The sequence below is a fragment of the Cololabis saira genome, chromosome 5 (assembly GCF_033807715.1).
Source record: "Cololabis saira isolate AMF1-May2022 chromosome 5, fColSai1.1, whole genome shotgun sequence".
Classification (NCBI taxonomy): domain Eukaryota; kingdom Metazoa; phylum Chordata; class Actinopteri; order Beloniformes; family Belonidae; genus Cololabis; species Cololabis saira.
This window is the reverse complement of record NC_084591.1, coordinates 18,773,442-18,790,431: the sequence shown is the minus strand read 5'-3', so window position 1 is coordinate 18,790,431 and position 16,990 is coordinate 18,773,442.

Sequence of the window (16,990 nt, the reverse complement as noted above, 5' to 3'; positions counted from 1 at the left end):
TGACCCCAGCTCAAACCCCCCCCCCCGCCCAGGCCGAGTCTGCAGACTAAAACTCCCTGCCGTCACTCCAGAAAAACATATGTACTGTAAACAGCTAAGACCCCCTCAGCAAAAAATACAGTTGCCGCTCTTGGAAAAGATGTTCACTCAGCTGTTTTTATTTTTGTAAAAAAAAAAAGATATTTAAATAAATACAAAGAATTGTACGGAAGCGTATTGCATTCACTTGAGAAAAAAAAAATCTGCTGTTTTTCTGAATTAACGAGATAAAATTTTAATTAAAAAAAAAAAAATCTGCTCTGTTTTTCTGAATTAACGAGATAATTATCTCAGAATTCCGAGAAAAGTTTTAATGAAAAAAAAAAAAAATCTGCTCTGTTTACAACCTGCGAGAAGCTCTCACAACCACAAAGTCCTGAGGTGCCTGCGCAAAGTCAACAAACTAATAACAATACCATCTATATAACTTAAAGACAAGAGTATCTCCCAATGTTACAAACCAAAAGCAAAATAAAACTGCATTAAACTGGACAGGCGGGACATGTTTGCTTCCATGAAATCGAGTTCTCAAGGGAATGACAGCTTCTTGCATGTTGTGAGGTATCTGGTTAATTCAGAAAAACAGCAGAATTATTTTTTTTCATAAAAACTTTTCTCAGAATTCTGAGATAATTATCTCGTTAATTCAGAAAAACAGACCGTTTTTTTTTTTCAAGTGAATGCAATACGCTTCCGTAGAATTGGGACAAAGATAGCTTTTTTTTCCGTTTTCAAACGGATGTAATCCACTCATAATTTGTAGCTGCACCAGTCCCTGTGCTGCTGTGTGCTTGGCCGGCTGACAGGAATAGGAAAGGGTTACAAAACAATAATAAAAACATGGCAATCAATCAAAAACATAACAAAGTACAATACATAAAACAACAGTAAAGTGCAATAGTGAGGTCATTCCAGTCCCAAGATTATTGTGGTTGGTGGACAGTTAGAGCTGGGTGTCATCCGCATAGCAATGAAAATGAATGTTATATTTACAGGAAATACTGCCAAGCGGGAGGAGGTAGATGATGAAAAGGAGGGGTCCAAGCACTGATCCTTGGGGTACACCGAGGGGGGGGGGCAGTTGTGATGTAAATGTGGCCAGAGAGATATGATTAAAACCAGTCTAGGGGTGTGTGGGATAGTCCAATGGCGGCTAATCTGCTAATCGATGAGGATGGTGTGGGAGGTTGTGTCAAAGCCCGCACTCAGGTCGAGGAGGATGAGGATGGTAATGAGTCCAGTGTCAGCAGCCATGAGGAGGTCATTGATCTCCCATCTCACGTCCATCTCACAGCACTGAAACAGATCTTGACAAGAGCTGTTTCAGTGCTGTGAGATGGACGAAAGCCAGACTGGAATTGTTCATAGAGGTTATTGAGAGAGAGGTGATTTTTTTTTTCTAGGATTTTGGAGAGGAAAGGGAGATTGGAGATGGGACGAAGCCGATACATTTTTCTGTAACCATTCTAGCAAGGTTCTATCAGGGCTGAGCAGGGACTATTTCTGAGGTCACCACCCTCCTCGCCAACGATTGGTCGGGGGGCGGGGCCGTCAAACGTTTGAATCAGGAAGCGGGAGTCAGCGCGAGGCGACTCGCTGCGATTTTATTATACAGCACAAACGTCTGTTTGGTGATCCAACTCTGAGGTGCAGATGTTCATAAACCTGGTGGCTGTCGAGAAAATTAAAAAAGGGATGTAGACGGGCTGTTTTTTTCTCAGCTGCTCCGCGGCTCCAGCTGATTTCTCATCTGCGCCGACACAAACAAAGGTGTTGCGCAATCGAGTACGTCACAGCAGCTTCACCCCAACCCCCCCACTTCTCATCTGGCCGTGCAAAAACACACGGGTGGAGCCGCGTCGAGCCGCGCCGCGCCGCGCCGCGCCGAGGCGAGACTAGTGGAAAAGTGCCACTAGGCACTTCCAGGAGTTCCAGAAACCGCTGCGTCTGCCGCAGATGCTCTCTGGTATTCTCTCGTTACAGCGGGTCACCAAGAGTCACGACTGCATCTGCAGCGCTGCCTGCAGGTCGGACCGTTCTGCCCCAGTCAGCTCCGGTCAGCTCAACCGTAAACCTTTAGCTCAGCACGGGACGATGGCGGGAGGCGGAAATGTTCTCCAAGCATCGTAGGAATTACAATCATCTGAACAAAACAAAATATTTTTACATGATTTGAAATGAATATTGTTACACAACACGTGCAGGCTGAGACACCAGATGAGAATGAAGCCACTTCTGGGTACCGTTTTTGCTGTTTTTTAAAATATATCTCACACATTCCAGCATGTCTCTCAGTAAATGCTGCGGCACTCCCAACGTCTCCTGTTTGTACCAAACACTTGTAAACACCTCTTGACTGTATGTTTTGTGGAACAACGTTTGAAGGCTGCTAAAAAAAAAACTGAACTTCATGAAAAGTCATGCTGCGACGGCCTGAGTGCAGCTCCTGTTTCAGTTTGTACTGTTGAAGTTTTGTAAGACGTCGTCGCTCAGTGTGATTCATTAAAGCTCGGATGTGCTCACATGCGTGTCTCCTCCTGCCTCTCTGTTTCCTGTTAGCGCAGCTTCGGCCAGGTTCATCGCTGAGTCATGCTGGTCCCAAGCTAATGTCATCTGATGTGGACGGAAATGCAAACCGGACTGTTGGAGACTTCCCAGTGTTTGAATCTCACCGCTAATGCTACTACTGCTACTACTGCTACTATTACTACTACTAATACTCAGGGGTGATAGCGCTCCGGCGTCACGCCGGATTTCCGGCATACCGAGGTGTTTGCGAGAAAAAAAAATAAAATCAGGTTTGCAGTTTATTTTTCTTATGATATTAATTTTTCATATACCGTAATACCGGTGAGTATGTACACAACGTTGGGAACGCCGCGCGGCGCGGAGGAACGTAGCGCCGCTGGACACTGTTTGTGAGGGGACTGTTTAGCCAGCGAGCAGTGAGCAGAGCCGGCAGGGAAAAGTCAACAGTGCCGCGTGTCCGCGTGTAACCTAAATCTACCATGGCCTCAGCGTTAGGGTTTGGCCAAGTGAGGCTTTATAAATATATGGGCTTTATACATTTATTAAATATATGAGCGCGGAGTTGGCGAGGAGCCGCGCGCGGCGACGAGTACGAGCCGGGCTCACAGTGAGTCGGGCTGTGAAGCCTGATTTATGGTTCTGCGTTAAATCGACGCAGAGCTTTCGCCGTAGGGTGCGCCGTAGTTCGCGTAACCCACGGCGTATGGCCTGCGTTGGTGTAACGCGGAACCATAAATCAGCCTTAAACCACACCTGCAGCTCATCAGGAGGTTAAAACAGCTGCGCGTTGTTCATTTCTGGTTCGTTTTGTTAACTCTGTGAGCTTTATTGGTTTGTTTGTTAGTTTGCTGGTGTTTTTTTTTTTCTCTCTGGGAGTTATTTATGAAGAAGTTCTGAGTTCCGTGTGAGCAGTATTCGAGTTGAGGGGGGATGAGGGGTGATGTGATGGCACCCCCCCTGAAATTAAAACGGTCCAAATCACCCCCCCTGAAATAAAAACGGTCCAAATCATCCCCCCCTGAAATAAAAACGGTCCAAATCATCCCCCCTGAAATAAAAACGGTCCAAATCATCCCCCCCTGAAATAAAAACGGTCCAAATCATCCCCCCTGAAATAAAAACGGTCCAAATCATCCCCCCTGTAAAACTGCCATTCCCCCTTTCCATCCCTTATGTCATTTCATCAATGAATGTGGTTTTACTGATATTTCAACATTTAGAGTCATCACCAGAAAAAAAAAAAACACCAGATAAATAACTTGTTTGACCATTTTCACCTGTTTCAAGTAAATTTTCACTTGAAATAAGTAGAAAAATCTGCCAGTGGGACAAGATTTATCTTCTTATTACAAGCAAAAAAATCTTGTTCCCCTGGCAGATTTTTCTACTTATTTCAAGTGAAAATTACTTGAAACAGACTGATTTATTGCTTGTGTAGTTGAAAAATACATGAGAACAGGACCTTGAAAAAAAATATATTAAATCGCAATCGTAATATTGAGGAAAAAAATCGCAATTAGATTATTTTCAAAAATCGTTCAGCCCTACATTAGAATCACAAGTGTTGCCACCTCATACCGTAAATTTTTGGTCATACCGCCCAGCACTACGTTCACGTAGATCCGAGAGACGCTTTCACTCAAAACCACACCAGTAGCCATACTTAAGCCAATCGGTAATAGTGTAGGGGGTGGTCTTGGGTTTTGGCCAATCAGATTGATTCTAGCCTCGCGTCACCAGGCTCCAGGCTGTTAACCGAAATCACCAAAATAAATGTGTTCACCTACAGTATGTTGTTCAATTTACTCATTCTGTTTTCTATGGGCTACATGTGGTGAGCTTGAACAACAGGACCATGGGTCAATTTACACCAGACTTACACTTTAAGAGGACAAAAAATGACAATTGTGTTGACCTCCCAGGGAAAAAATGTTCAGGCTCAGGATTTTTTTTTACTATCACCCCTGTAATACTGCTGCTACTACTACTACTTCTACTACTACTACTACTAAATCAAATTAAATCAATCTTTATTTGTTTAGCACTTTTCATACAAATAAAAAATGCAACACAAAGCGCTTTACATAAAACATAAAAGTTTATAATGCCCCCCACTGAGCACTGAGGATCCAGGTGAGGAAACGGTAACAGGGAGCCGTCCACGTCAGGAGGTCTCATAGCCCGCAGCTACAAGGGGGGGGGGGGGCCCACAGAGACCATCCCGGCCCGGACGGATAGAGGAGTCCACACCACAGCGGTGAAGCCGTGGTACAGAGCTCCACAACCATCCAGGCCAGAACCACCCCCAGGACGACACCCCTGGCGGCCAGCATGGAGGCTCCCCATGAGGAAACACTGGAGCTAAAAGCTACAAGAAAGCAGGATAAGATAGGCTATGAAGTTAAAATACACACTAAAAGAGTTTAAAAGTACAACGTAAAATCCTAAAAGTAGGTCTAGAAAGCAAGACATGCTAAAAAATAAGCATAAGAACAACTTAACTATAAAACCTGGGTTAAAACAAGAACAGCTAATTAAAACAAGGGTATACGAGAAAGACTAAAAGGAATCAGCTAAAAAGGTGAGTCTTGAACCTGCTTTTAAAAGCGTCAACAGTCTCTGCGGCCCTGAGGTTCTCCAGCAGGCTGTTCCACAGACGTGGGCCGTCGTAATGAAATGATGCCTCACCGTGGGTTATGGTTCTTACCTTCGGAATGATTAAAAGGCTGGTGCCGGAGGACCTCAGCTACTACTACTACTACTACTACTACTGCTGCTACTACTACTAGTACTAGTACCATCCATCATCAGAACAACTAACTAAGTGCCGCATTTATGAATCCTGCGTTCTTAGTATGATATGGTGCGGAAACATGGACAACATTATGCCTGTCAAGAACAAAGGCTGAACTCCTTCCATATGCGTTGCCTAAGGCACATACAGGGAATTAAGTGGCAGGACAGGGTCACGAACGAAGAAGTTTTGAAACGGGCTGGCAGCAAATCTCTCCTCCAAACTCTGAAGATCAGAAGGCTCCGTTGGCTTGGTCACCTGCACAGAATGCCAGACTACCGGCTGCCCAAGTGCATCCTCTACGGCGAGCTTTGTGAGGGTGTGCGAAGGAGAGGACGTCCACTTCTTTGCTTCAAGGATGTCGCGAAACGCGATATGAAAGCGTTAAATGTCGATACATCTAGCTGGGAAAGGATGGCTGAAAACCGTAGCAGCTGGCGTTGCACACTTTATGCTGGTGGCATTTAACTGGAGCAGCGATGGTTTGAAAAACTAGCCTGCAAACGCACTAACACTGTTTGACTCATTCAGCTATTAACACTATAATCTCACGTTGATAAATTTGCCATTATTATCCAGAGTGACTTACATCTGAGAGAACAACACTAGCAATAAATCCCACATGAGGGTCCAGCTGCATCAGTGCTGGTCAGACTGCTGGGAGTCCAGTTGGACACAGGTGTTGCCATGCAAATGCTAGTTTTTTTTTTTGTTTTTTTTTTCCACTTCTCATTTGATTGTGTCTAGCTTTGGATCGCGGTTCGTCTCCGATCTATACCTCCTCCAGTCCCGGTTCGTGGGGACTGATGATTTATTTACTCCAATGTTCTGAAGATTAAAACCTTACGATTACAAGAGGACCTTCCTTCTTCACATTTAAAGGTATGTTTACTTCTGCACTGAGGGAAACATGTTGACTAGACATTGGATTTCTCTCCACGGTCACGTGTCGGTGATGGGAAGTTGAGCAACGGAGTTTGGTTGGACAGTTACTCAGCAGTGTCGTCGTGGTGACGTGCTCGTCACTGCACTCTTCACATTTCTGAGTGAATAATCAAAACATCTTTCCTCACCTTAAGTTGTTTTCATGCCGTCTCCTTTTTTAGTGCGCACTGAATAAAACCTTGCCACAACACGTTTCATGACTAATAAAAGGTTTAACTCTTGCGTGCTGGTCAGGAGGAGTCTAGACAAGCGATTAGGGGAACAGAAATACAAAGTGTGACATTGTGGGTGGAAGATGATTGATTTACCACTGGCAGCTCTCGTGACCGTTCCCAGAATGCAGCTGACCTGCTGCGCCCCATGACTGGTGTGGGGCGGTGGAGAAGATGCAGCTGAACCACATTCACACTGATGGAAACTGACTTCATTGCATGTGTGCGTAGGGCCTCATCTTCCAATGGGGGCCGCATTTTGCGCAAGGGGACGCATTTGCTCGGCAACGCATATGTGTAATGGAGGCGCATATGCGCTACCGTGAGGAGGAGGGGAGAAAAGAGATCTGAATGGTCTGAGTAATCTGGCCGTGCAATGATTGGCAGCAGAGATTTCAACTTTTCCTCCAAAAGACATCACAAATCAGGAGCAAAAGAGGAAAAAAGGCAAAACACGAGAAAACTTGTGCTTCACTTGAAGGTGGGTATGTTGTTGAAATAAAACTCACACAAACACCTGAGCTGCCACTCGGATAGGAATCTGTCTCCATCTCTGTCTGGACTGGAGATATTTGTTTTTCCAATTTTTTTTAAATTTCATTTGACTCATACAGTTAAACTACTTTATCTACCGTACATTTGTTATTATTGACGGGTTGTCACGTTAAATAGCATGTTGTTATAAGGTCATTCTGTACCAATGATACATTTGGGATGGGAAGAGGGTTGAGGGCGGGGGCCTCCAAATAACATTTCGCTTAGAGCACCGATTTGGTTAGGGGCAGCCTTGCATCATCTGCACCGGTTTGTTCCCATTCAGGCTCTAAGGCCGTACAAGCCGGACAACCTGGTCGGGTCTCCTGTCCATCAAAGGGACACAACTAGATGCAATTAAGCCAAAGTGTATGTTTTTGGACTGTGGCAGTACTTGGGTAAGTAAAAAAAATAAATAAATAAAAATTCTGCAAGGACAGCACGACTGGTTCAACAAATCTTGAACTTTGTTGGTCAGTTCCTGTGGACACAAGACAAGAAGGCAAGGCAAGTTTATTTATATAGCACAATTCAACACAAGGTAATTCAAAGTGCTTTACATCAACATTAAAAGCAGCAAGACACAAACAGTAAATAACAAATAAAATAATAAGAAAAGAGGTGAAATAATAAAAAGCACAAGTTGTTAAAAAGTAAGGGCAGTAGAGTCCCTCAGGTACACATCTCGTTCTTACAATGGCAAGAATTACGTTTCTATACGGTCAAAACGTACAAAGGCCGGGTCAAATACAGTATTACAAAAGTAATCTGTGCCGATTCGTGCGGTGAATCAGACCAATTTGACAATTCTACGCCACAATGCACAAAGAAGCTGAACTACGGTTGCGGGCGGAGGTCTGCTGCCCGACACAGACCCGACACACCAGCACCAACATCGATTCAGCCCCAAGAACTGGTGTCGGAGGTTAACATCACTGCTTTATGTGACTCTTCAGCTCTGACTGTTTCAGCTCCTGCACAAACCGGAGGGTCGCCTGCAACATAACCACAAAACATCCCACGCTCATTTACACACACCACACTATCACACACACCCATGGATTATCAATATCACACACAACATCCAACATCTTCCGTTTTTGTCTTTCTGTACTTCACTGTCTCCGGTCCTCATAAAGTTTGTCCGATTGGACTGTCCAGAGGGCTGATGGGGCACTTTCACATATGCACAAGAAAACTTGTTGCATTTGCATTTGGAAATTGCATTTATATATAAAAAAAGGGGTTCTTCCAGCAGCCTCAGCACCGACATCCATATACAGTATGTGCTGGACAGTCATCTACACAGTCAAAAGAGAAAATCCCCCTGGTCTCTCGGGTGGCAGGGTTGCGCCCTCCCTCCTCCACTATAGTTACAGTTCAAGTAGAGCATTGTTTTCACTTCACACTCCACAGTTTTGGGGGACAGATAATTGCAGTAGCCTAGCTTTGATTCAGTCTCAGGGACCTGAAATGGTTGCTGCTTGTGTCTCTGCCTGTTCTTATGTCTGTTTGTTTGTTTTTTCTCTTACAGATTTCAAAGGTGGCAGAGAACCATCAAACAGATTATTTATTTCGGCAGGTTTATTGAAAATAGTGGATATAGTTGAACTTCAAACTTTAAAAATAATGTTTAAAGCAAAAAAAAGATCATTACCAGAACAGTTACAAAATTTGTTCAGATTGGAGGATGAGGATAACAGACTTAAATTTTATTTCAAACATACTTTTGCAAGGCTAAACATAAAACAAATGTGTATTTCTGTTACAGGTGTAAAATTATGGCATAGACAAAGCAAGGAACTGAAAAGTTGCACAAGTTTGTGTCAGCTTAAGAAAATGTTTAAAAAAGAAAAGATAAGTGCCTACAAAAAAGAAGAAGGAGAAAGAGAAAAAAATAGAAGAGTGGTATTTTTGTTTGTTTTCTTGTTTATATATGTATAGATAGATTGGTGTTCAGCAAGTCAATGTAATCGTATTAACAGAGAGGGGCAGGTATTATAAGTTTTCTTCTTCCTGCTCCTTTTCTTTCATGGTGATAATGTGTACTTCGACATTGTTAAGAAGATATACCATGAATGGAATAAATAAAATGAAATGAAATGAAAAAAAAAAAAAAAGGCTTGTGTGCCCGTTGTGCATTTCCCTGTGTTTTTCTTGTTTCAGACTCGGTTGTGCATGAGCATGGTTGCTGCTTGAACATACATCACACAACCCACCCGCATGACATTGTGTTTACTCAAAGCATGTTCAAAGTTCTCACATGCTGGAACTTCTGGATGATGCATAACAACCTCCTTCTGATTGTTTGGCACCGGTAAGCGTCATTCATACATCGCATACATGCATCCACATATATCTGCTACTCTTCCGTGCCCGATCACACCTCATCAACCCTTTTCTAACCGGAATATTAGCAATAACCCGGTTTTGCACGGCCATGTAAAGAGCAATAACCCCTTTGAATAACCGGAATTTGCTCATATTCCGGTTTTAAAAAGCCAGAAAATTACCCCTGGGTTACTCCTTTTCTAACCCGGATATTTGGTCATGTAAACGCCTAACGGGATATCCCCATCAAAAGGAACAGGAATTCGTTTTCTGCGCATGTTCTTTTCGCAAGGAATCTTGCTCTTTTGAGTCCAGGAAGTACTTATAAACACGGAGAAACGCAAGACCAGGAGGAGACTAATCACTTCATAAATCCAATGAAAGATATGAACATTTTGGCATTTGTAGACGGTAGAAAGTACCGGTATAGCGAGATTTACAAAAAGGTGAGCGAAAAGTTGCGCGAAGCAGGATTTGTACTTACGCCAGACCAGATCAAGCACTGCTGGAAGACGCTGAGAAAGGCGACTTCTACTGGGCTGTTCATTATCTACCATGCTACTGTTATTGTTGTTGTTTTGGATTTGGATACAGGAAGAAGAAGCGGAAATGATGGGAATTGCGTCATGATGTTCTCTGGTTTGATGGAGATATCCCAAATGATTACAATTACCATGTATACAGGGATAACCCTGGTTGCTCACGCATGTAAACAGAATATTCCGAATGTTTCAGTAACCAGAATATTAGCAATAACCCGAATTTTGACTGCATGTAAACGTCGTCATTGACTGCTGACGCAGTGAGCAGATGACCCAGCAGGCTGTAACAGGCCTATCAAACATTACAAGTCGGATAGCTGGAGGTGATGCGGCAGAAGGGACTCTCCTCGTCTACAAGTGATTGCAGAATGAGAGAAGAAGAAAAAGCCCCTCTGCGGAAGCAGAGAGCTCATCCCGGAGAGGAGAGCTGTCCCAGTGGGACCTGCCAGAGGTGACGGAGCTGGCTGTTGTCAGGAGTCGGGAGTCACGACATGGGATGCTGCGAAGCCCCCGTTTCCTGTCGGAGATGCGGCGGCCTCACCGCTGCGGCTCTGCTCCGACACTCAGGCGCGTTTCGACAGCTTCGCTCCCTCGGGCCGCTTCCTCCAACGGCTCCAAAACAGTGTCGTCATGCAGAAGTTTTCCACATGCAATGGACAGAATATCATCCCTCGCAGAGGTTTGAAAATACAATCCATCATCGAGCTGACGTGCACTCTTCGCTTTTTATGACATCCTGTTACACACATGCACAACTGACTCAGGTTTTCCTAATATTGGAATTGGCCAAACTTGATTGCATCGTAGTCATGTGTTATCCCAGCACTTTTCTCATGGACTTCAGGTGTACTTTTGCTTCCTAGAGCTTCTAAAAGCTTAATGGGAGGCAGAGCATCCAGTAACCGTCCCAGTTTAGCTTTGGGAAGCGTCGGTCTATGCTCTGGATTAAATGAGCATTTTCTAGATACAATTGTGCTGTCTTGAACCATGTTGAAGTTTTTTTTGTTTATTCAAAAAGAAATCCTGTACAGCATTGCTCACAGTAGTACGGAAGAGTATTAGGGCCATGCAGGAGAAAAAATATTTGAGAGGGGAAGATTTTTTTTATTGTGCACTTCGAGAAAAAAGTCGAAATGTCGAGATTAATGTTGAAATACAATTTTGAGAAAAGAGTCAAAATGTCGAGATTAATGTTGAAATACAATTTTGAGAAAAGAGTCAAAATGTCGAGATTAATGTTGAAATACAATTTCAAGAATAAAGTCGAAATTTTGTGAATAAAGTCGAAATTTCACCTTTTTTCTCAACATTTTAACTTTATTCACGAAATTTCAACTTTTTTCTCGACATTTCGACTTTTTCTCGAAGTCCATAATGAAAAAAAAAATCTTCCTCCTCTAAAATATAATTTTTTATTTTTCTCCTGCCTGGCCCTAATACTCTTCCATACAGTAGAGTACAATACAAATATCTTTTTTCTTTTTTATAACCCAAACAAAATAACATATATATATATATATAGTAAAGTATAGTATATATATATGAAGTAAAATAAAATTAAAGCTGCAAGCAGCGATGAACGGGCTCTCGCGCGTGCAATTTTCACCAATAAAGGTCAAGGACTCAAAACCAAGTCCGATTACACCACCCACAACTCTCTATGTCAAACCATACAAAAGTTAATTCATTCAAAGTCTATCTACTATATTTACTTTTCTAAATTTTGTACTTTTAGGAGTAGTTTTGAATTGCTATACTTTTTACTTTTACTTGAGTAGATTTGTGAAGAAGAAACTGTAATCTTACTCCGCTACATTAGGCTACGTTGAGCTCGTTACTTTTCTTTTATCCCTTTTATCCGCGTACGCGTCAATCTCATGACATCACTGGGTGATTCTTTGGGAAAATATTTGTTTTTGCATGTTTTGTCACATATACACAGACTCAAACAAACACACACACACACACACACACACACACACACACACACACACACACACACACACACACACACACACACACACACACACACACACACACAGAGTTTATATGAGTTCATGGGCTTGTTCTAGTTCTGCCTGCGGAGCCTGGTTAAAAAAGAAAAGTACAAAGGCTTGAAATTTTGTGCTACTTGTGCTTAATTTATTATTATTTTTTATTCTGTTGTTATTTTATTTATTTTATTATTTACACCCCACACACACACACACACACACACACACACACACACACACACACACACACACACACACACACACACACACACACACACACACACACACACACACACACACACACACACACACACACACACACACACTCACAGCTTTCAACCATGTTGAAGTTTTAAAATGTTCTCTATGAAGCGGCTGGAGATGAGAAGAAAACGTTTGTGATGCAGTATTCCTCGATTACTCTCTAAATCTGCATAAAGAAACAAGAAACAGTTTGAACTTTGCTCTGTAAGTGAACATCCGCTCACGTACTCCTCGAGCCCCTGATCCTCTAACCTCGTGTCTACTTACTTTATTTACAGTATACTGTTATGTCATCATCACAGTGCCAGTGTGTATTCATTACATACACACGTATATTTATGGTCGAGGTGTTTACCAGAAGGACTTGCTCTGGCATTAATGATGGGTGGAAACACGTCTGAGGGATTGTTTATTCCAACTTGTCTGTAACCTGCTGGGGGTTTTGAGTTGATGCAAACATGATTCATGGCATCTCTGAGGAGCTGCAAGTGAACCGGAAAATGAGACTGCAGGGTATACTGTAGTTGTGTTCAACATCTACCTGGCTGAAACATCCATGACTAACACGGCCAAGGTCTTCCCAGGTGTGTCTCGGCCTCTGCAACTCAATCTACAGAGCAGGTTAGAGTTCGTCCCCAGAGTTTTACTACAGCATAGATGATAGGAAGATTTGATAAAAGGAAAGGTGTGTGCAAAAGAAGCTAATGCATAACAGGCAAAAAAGAATCAGATGAAAAAATACATACGTGTAAAACTTCTCCAGAACATGCAAAAAGACCACTGAGACACAAAACAACAGTACAGAGAGCACTAAATGACAACATTATGAAAAAAAGAGTCCAAATATGTTTTGAAAAAATTCAAAGGAGCAGGAAAAAGAGCAAAATGCTGAGGACAAAGATACACAAAACTCCAACAACGAAAAAAAAAAAAGCAAAATGCCAAGTGAACTCCAAGACAGGAGACAGAAAAGGGGCTGTAAAAAGACAGAAAAAAGACTCCCCACTCAAAGGAGCTGCAGAAGTTTAGAGAAAACAAAAATAAACATGCTAAACTTACCACGAAGAAAAACGCCGCTGCTCCTCTGATCACTGCCTCAAGAACATTTGAACATATCACTCCAATTCTGTCGTCCCTTCACTGGCTTCCTGTTCAATATCGCATTGATTTTAACATTCTATTGATGACTTTTAAGGCCCTAAATAACCAAGCCCCTAGTTATTTTAAAGAACATTTAACCCCCTACCTGCCAGGGCCTCCCTCAGATCAGCAGTAGAGCCTTCTGATCATTCAGGGCCCAAACTCTGGAACTCTTTACCTGCTGAGATCAGGTCAGCTAAAACCCCCACTGCTTTTAAATCTTTACTAAAAACATTCCTTTTTAGAAAAGCTTTTATTGTGGTGTGAATATTGTTATTAATTTTAGACTTGGTTATTGCTTTCTTATGTTCTTATCTGTCACGTCTGGTGTATGGTGTGGACCCAAACGCAGGAGGGCAAGAGTTGCAAAAAACAAGGATTTATTCCAACAAAGGCAAAAACAAAGCGCTTCTTGGCAGGATCAAAAGAAACTAAACAGGGATCAAAAAACTTGAACAGGAAAACCGTGGCAGGAAACATGGAGGGGCAAAACAGTACGGACCGACAGGGAACAAGGGAATGACAAGACCAGATGTACTCAGGGGATAACGAGACACGACGAGACACAGGTGCAGACAATCAGGGCAGATGGGACACAGGCGGGGTAAAACAGAAACTGAAAGGCTGGGGGGAATGTCAAACCCTGACACTTATCCACTATGCACTGTATTTTTATGCTATATAAATAAAGTGTATTATTATTATTATTATTATTATTATTATTATTATTATTATTATTATATTATAATTACAAGTTAAAGCAGGTTATTTCTCTTCAAGCAGGAATACAACCTCAGAGCTCGTGCCTGCACGCACCAAACGGATGGAAAAGTAACCGGCCGCTCACTTCACTTAGCAACACTTCATTCTGTCATCTGCAGGTTGGTAGCCCGCTGCCCACAGTCCCACTGGGAGGGGTGTATAAGTGGGTCAGGTTGGTGGAACCCGCACTGCAGACGGGGAAGCTGAAGAATCACCGGCCAGCTGACGTATTCAACTCAGAGCTGATGGTGTAAGAATCCCTGTCCCGTATAGGCTGGAGAAAAGCCCCGGATACACCTTCACGCCGTTCCTGTGTGTTTTCAGAAACCCCTGCTACTAACTGTAATTGTATTTATTTATTTATTTGACAGGGACAATGCAGTCAAACATAGATACAAGCTTGCAGCTGATGTGATGCATGTAAAGTTTATAGCTAGTGCTAATTCTCAACTCCAGTCCCCAGTTGGGCTCTTCCACAACATTGCAGTACAATATAAAATTCATACACGTAAATTAAAAAGACCATACAACTCAATAATACAATAATGCAATATTGCATTTACATGATATAAAACCTTCCCTCACTCACTCTCCCACACAAATATACACACTATTTACAGATGAGTACAGTTTAGATTTTTCTTTCACCAGGTTTTAGTTTTGGTGATGAATATGTTAAACTCTGATGGATTTAATTTCTGATGGCAGTGATTAGCCTGTGGCCTGTAAAGGCGATGTTCCACAGGTAAGTGGAGATGCTGAGGTTTTTCTCTATCGTGCACTTGTGCATTCATGGCCTATAAGACCTTTGGACCTTTGACGGGGAAAATAAAAATAAAATAATATCAATTCCTTTTTTTTTTTAGGTTTAAATACGGAAGAGTATTTTCTCAACATTTTGATTTTTTTCTCGAAGTTGTACTTCAACATTATTCTCGATATTCCGACTTTTTTCCCGACCTTTCAACTTTTTCCTCGACATTTTGACTTTTTTCTCGAAATTGTACTACAACATTATTCTCAACATTTCGACTTTTTTCTTCCTCCTCTAAAATATTATTTTTATTTTTCTCCTGCCTGGTCCTAATACTCTTCCGTACAATACAGTGAAATCTGGACTTATGACAGTTTTTTTTTTTAAAGGATTTTTCCTCTGTACACCACAAGAAAGGATTTGAAATAAAACAATCCAGACATTTTGGGTATTACTGCTCACATAAGCAAAGGATCTCCATTTTCAATAGCTCCAACATATTTGGACAAAGTCTGCATATTGGCAATAAAACCACTATTTCAATACTTGAGAATCATTTCTAGTTAGATTCTGCATTTCCTCCCTGGAGATGCGTTGCCAGGTCTTCACTGCAGGCTCCTTCAGTTGCTGTTTATCTCTTAGCTTCTCTGCCTCCTGTTTAGTCTTTGATGACTGAAAAGCTGCTCTGTAAGGCTGAGGTCAGACGACTGACTCAGACATCAAGGAATATTCAGGTTCTTTGCCTTCTAAAAGGAGCAGAGCAGAGAGTGTAGTCCTATACGCCTCATATTAGATCTCACTGCATATTAGCAGTCAATTCATCTATATTTACCAGCCTGTTCCATCCATACATACCCATACCATAACACTGCCTCCTCCATGTGTGACACATGATACGCTGCTCCTTTCCTCCCCCAGATGTTTCCCTTCCCATCATTCTGATACAAGATCATCTAAGTCTCATTTATCCTCACAATATGATTTCAGAGCATTTTTTTTAGAGGTTATCCCAAACATTCTTTTCTGGCTTTAGTGATGCACCTTCATGAAGGTGATGCACTTATAGGTCATTATTCACTTCTATTGATGTTGTGATGGTTTTCGTTTTTCTTTAAATTTTTCTAATCATTTACTTTATTTGGCTTCCATGGCCCTCTAGACCTTTTTATGTTGTTGAGCTCACCTCTGCATCTGTTCATTTGGCAGTATTGGGGCCAATTAGCTTCCTTTCATTCCATTGTCCTAATACTTTTAACCCATTTTGAATTTAAAATAAACCTTCTAGAAATGGATGTAATTCCTAAATGGTAAATGCAATATTCTTGTGGCAATGATCATGAAAATGGTTGTTTTTCCAAAATATGGGCCTACTCCCTTTATTATGTGAAGATTAAAGGGGCTGTCGTGCTCCTGTATTTGGTTGGCTTTGCTAATAAATAATTCATATGATTAAAAATGAATGATGAATGAATGCAAACGGTCCATAAACATATGGTACTCAATACTACTAATACTAATACTAATAAAAATACTAATACTACTACTAACAATAATACTAATACTACTGATAATAATAATAATAATCATAATAATAATAATACTAATAATACTGATAATAATACTAATGATACTACTACTACCACTACTACTACTACTGATAATAATAATAACAATAATAATAATAATAATAATAATAATAATAATAATAATAATAATAATAATAATAATAATAATCATGATAATAATAATAATAATAATAATAATAATAATAATAAAACTGATTATACTGATAATAATAATACTAATGGTACTACTACTACCACCACTACTACTACTACTACTACTACTACTACTACTACTACTACTACTGATAATAATAATAATAATAATAATAATAATAATAATAATAATAATAATATTAATAATGATAATAATGATCATACTACTACTACTACTACTACTGATAATAATAATAACAATAATAATAATAATCATGATAATAATACCAATAATGCTAATATTAATAATAATAACAACAACCATAATAATAATAATAATAATAATAATAATAATAATCATGATAATAAGAATAATAATAATAAAACTGATTATACTGATAATAATAATACTAATGATACTACTACTACCAC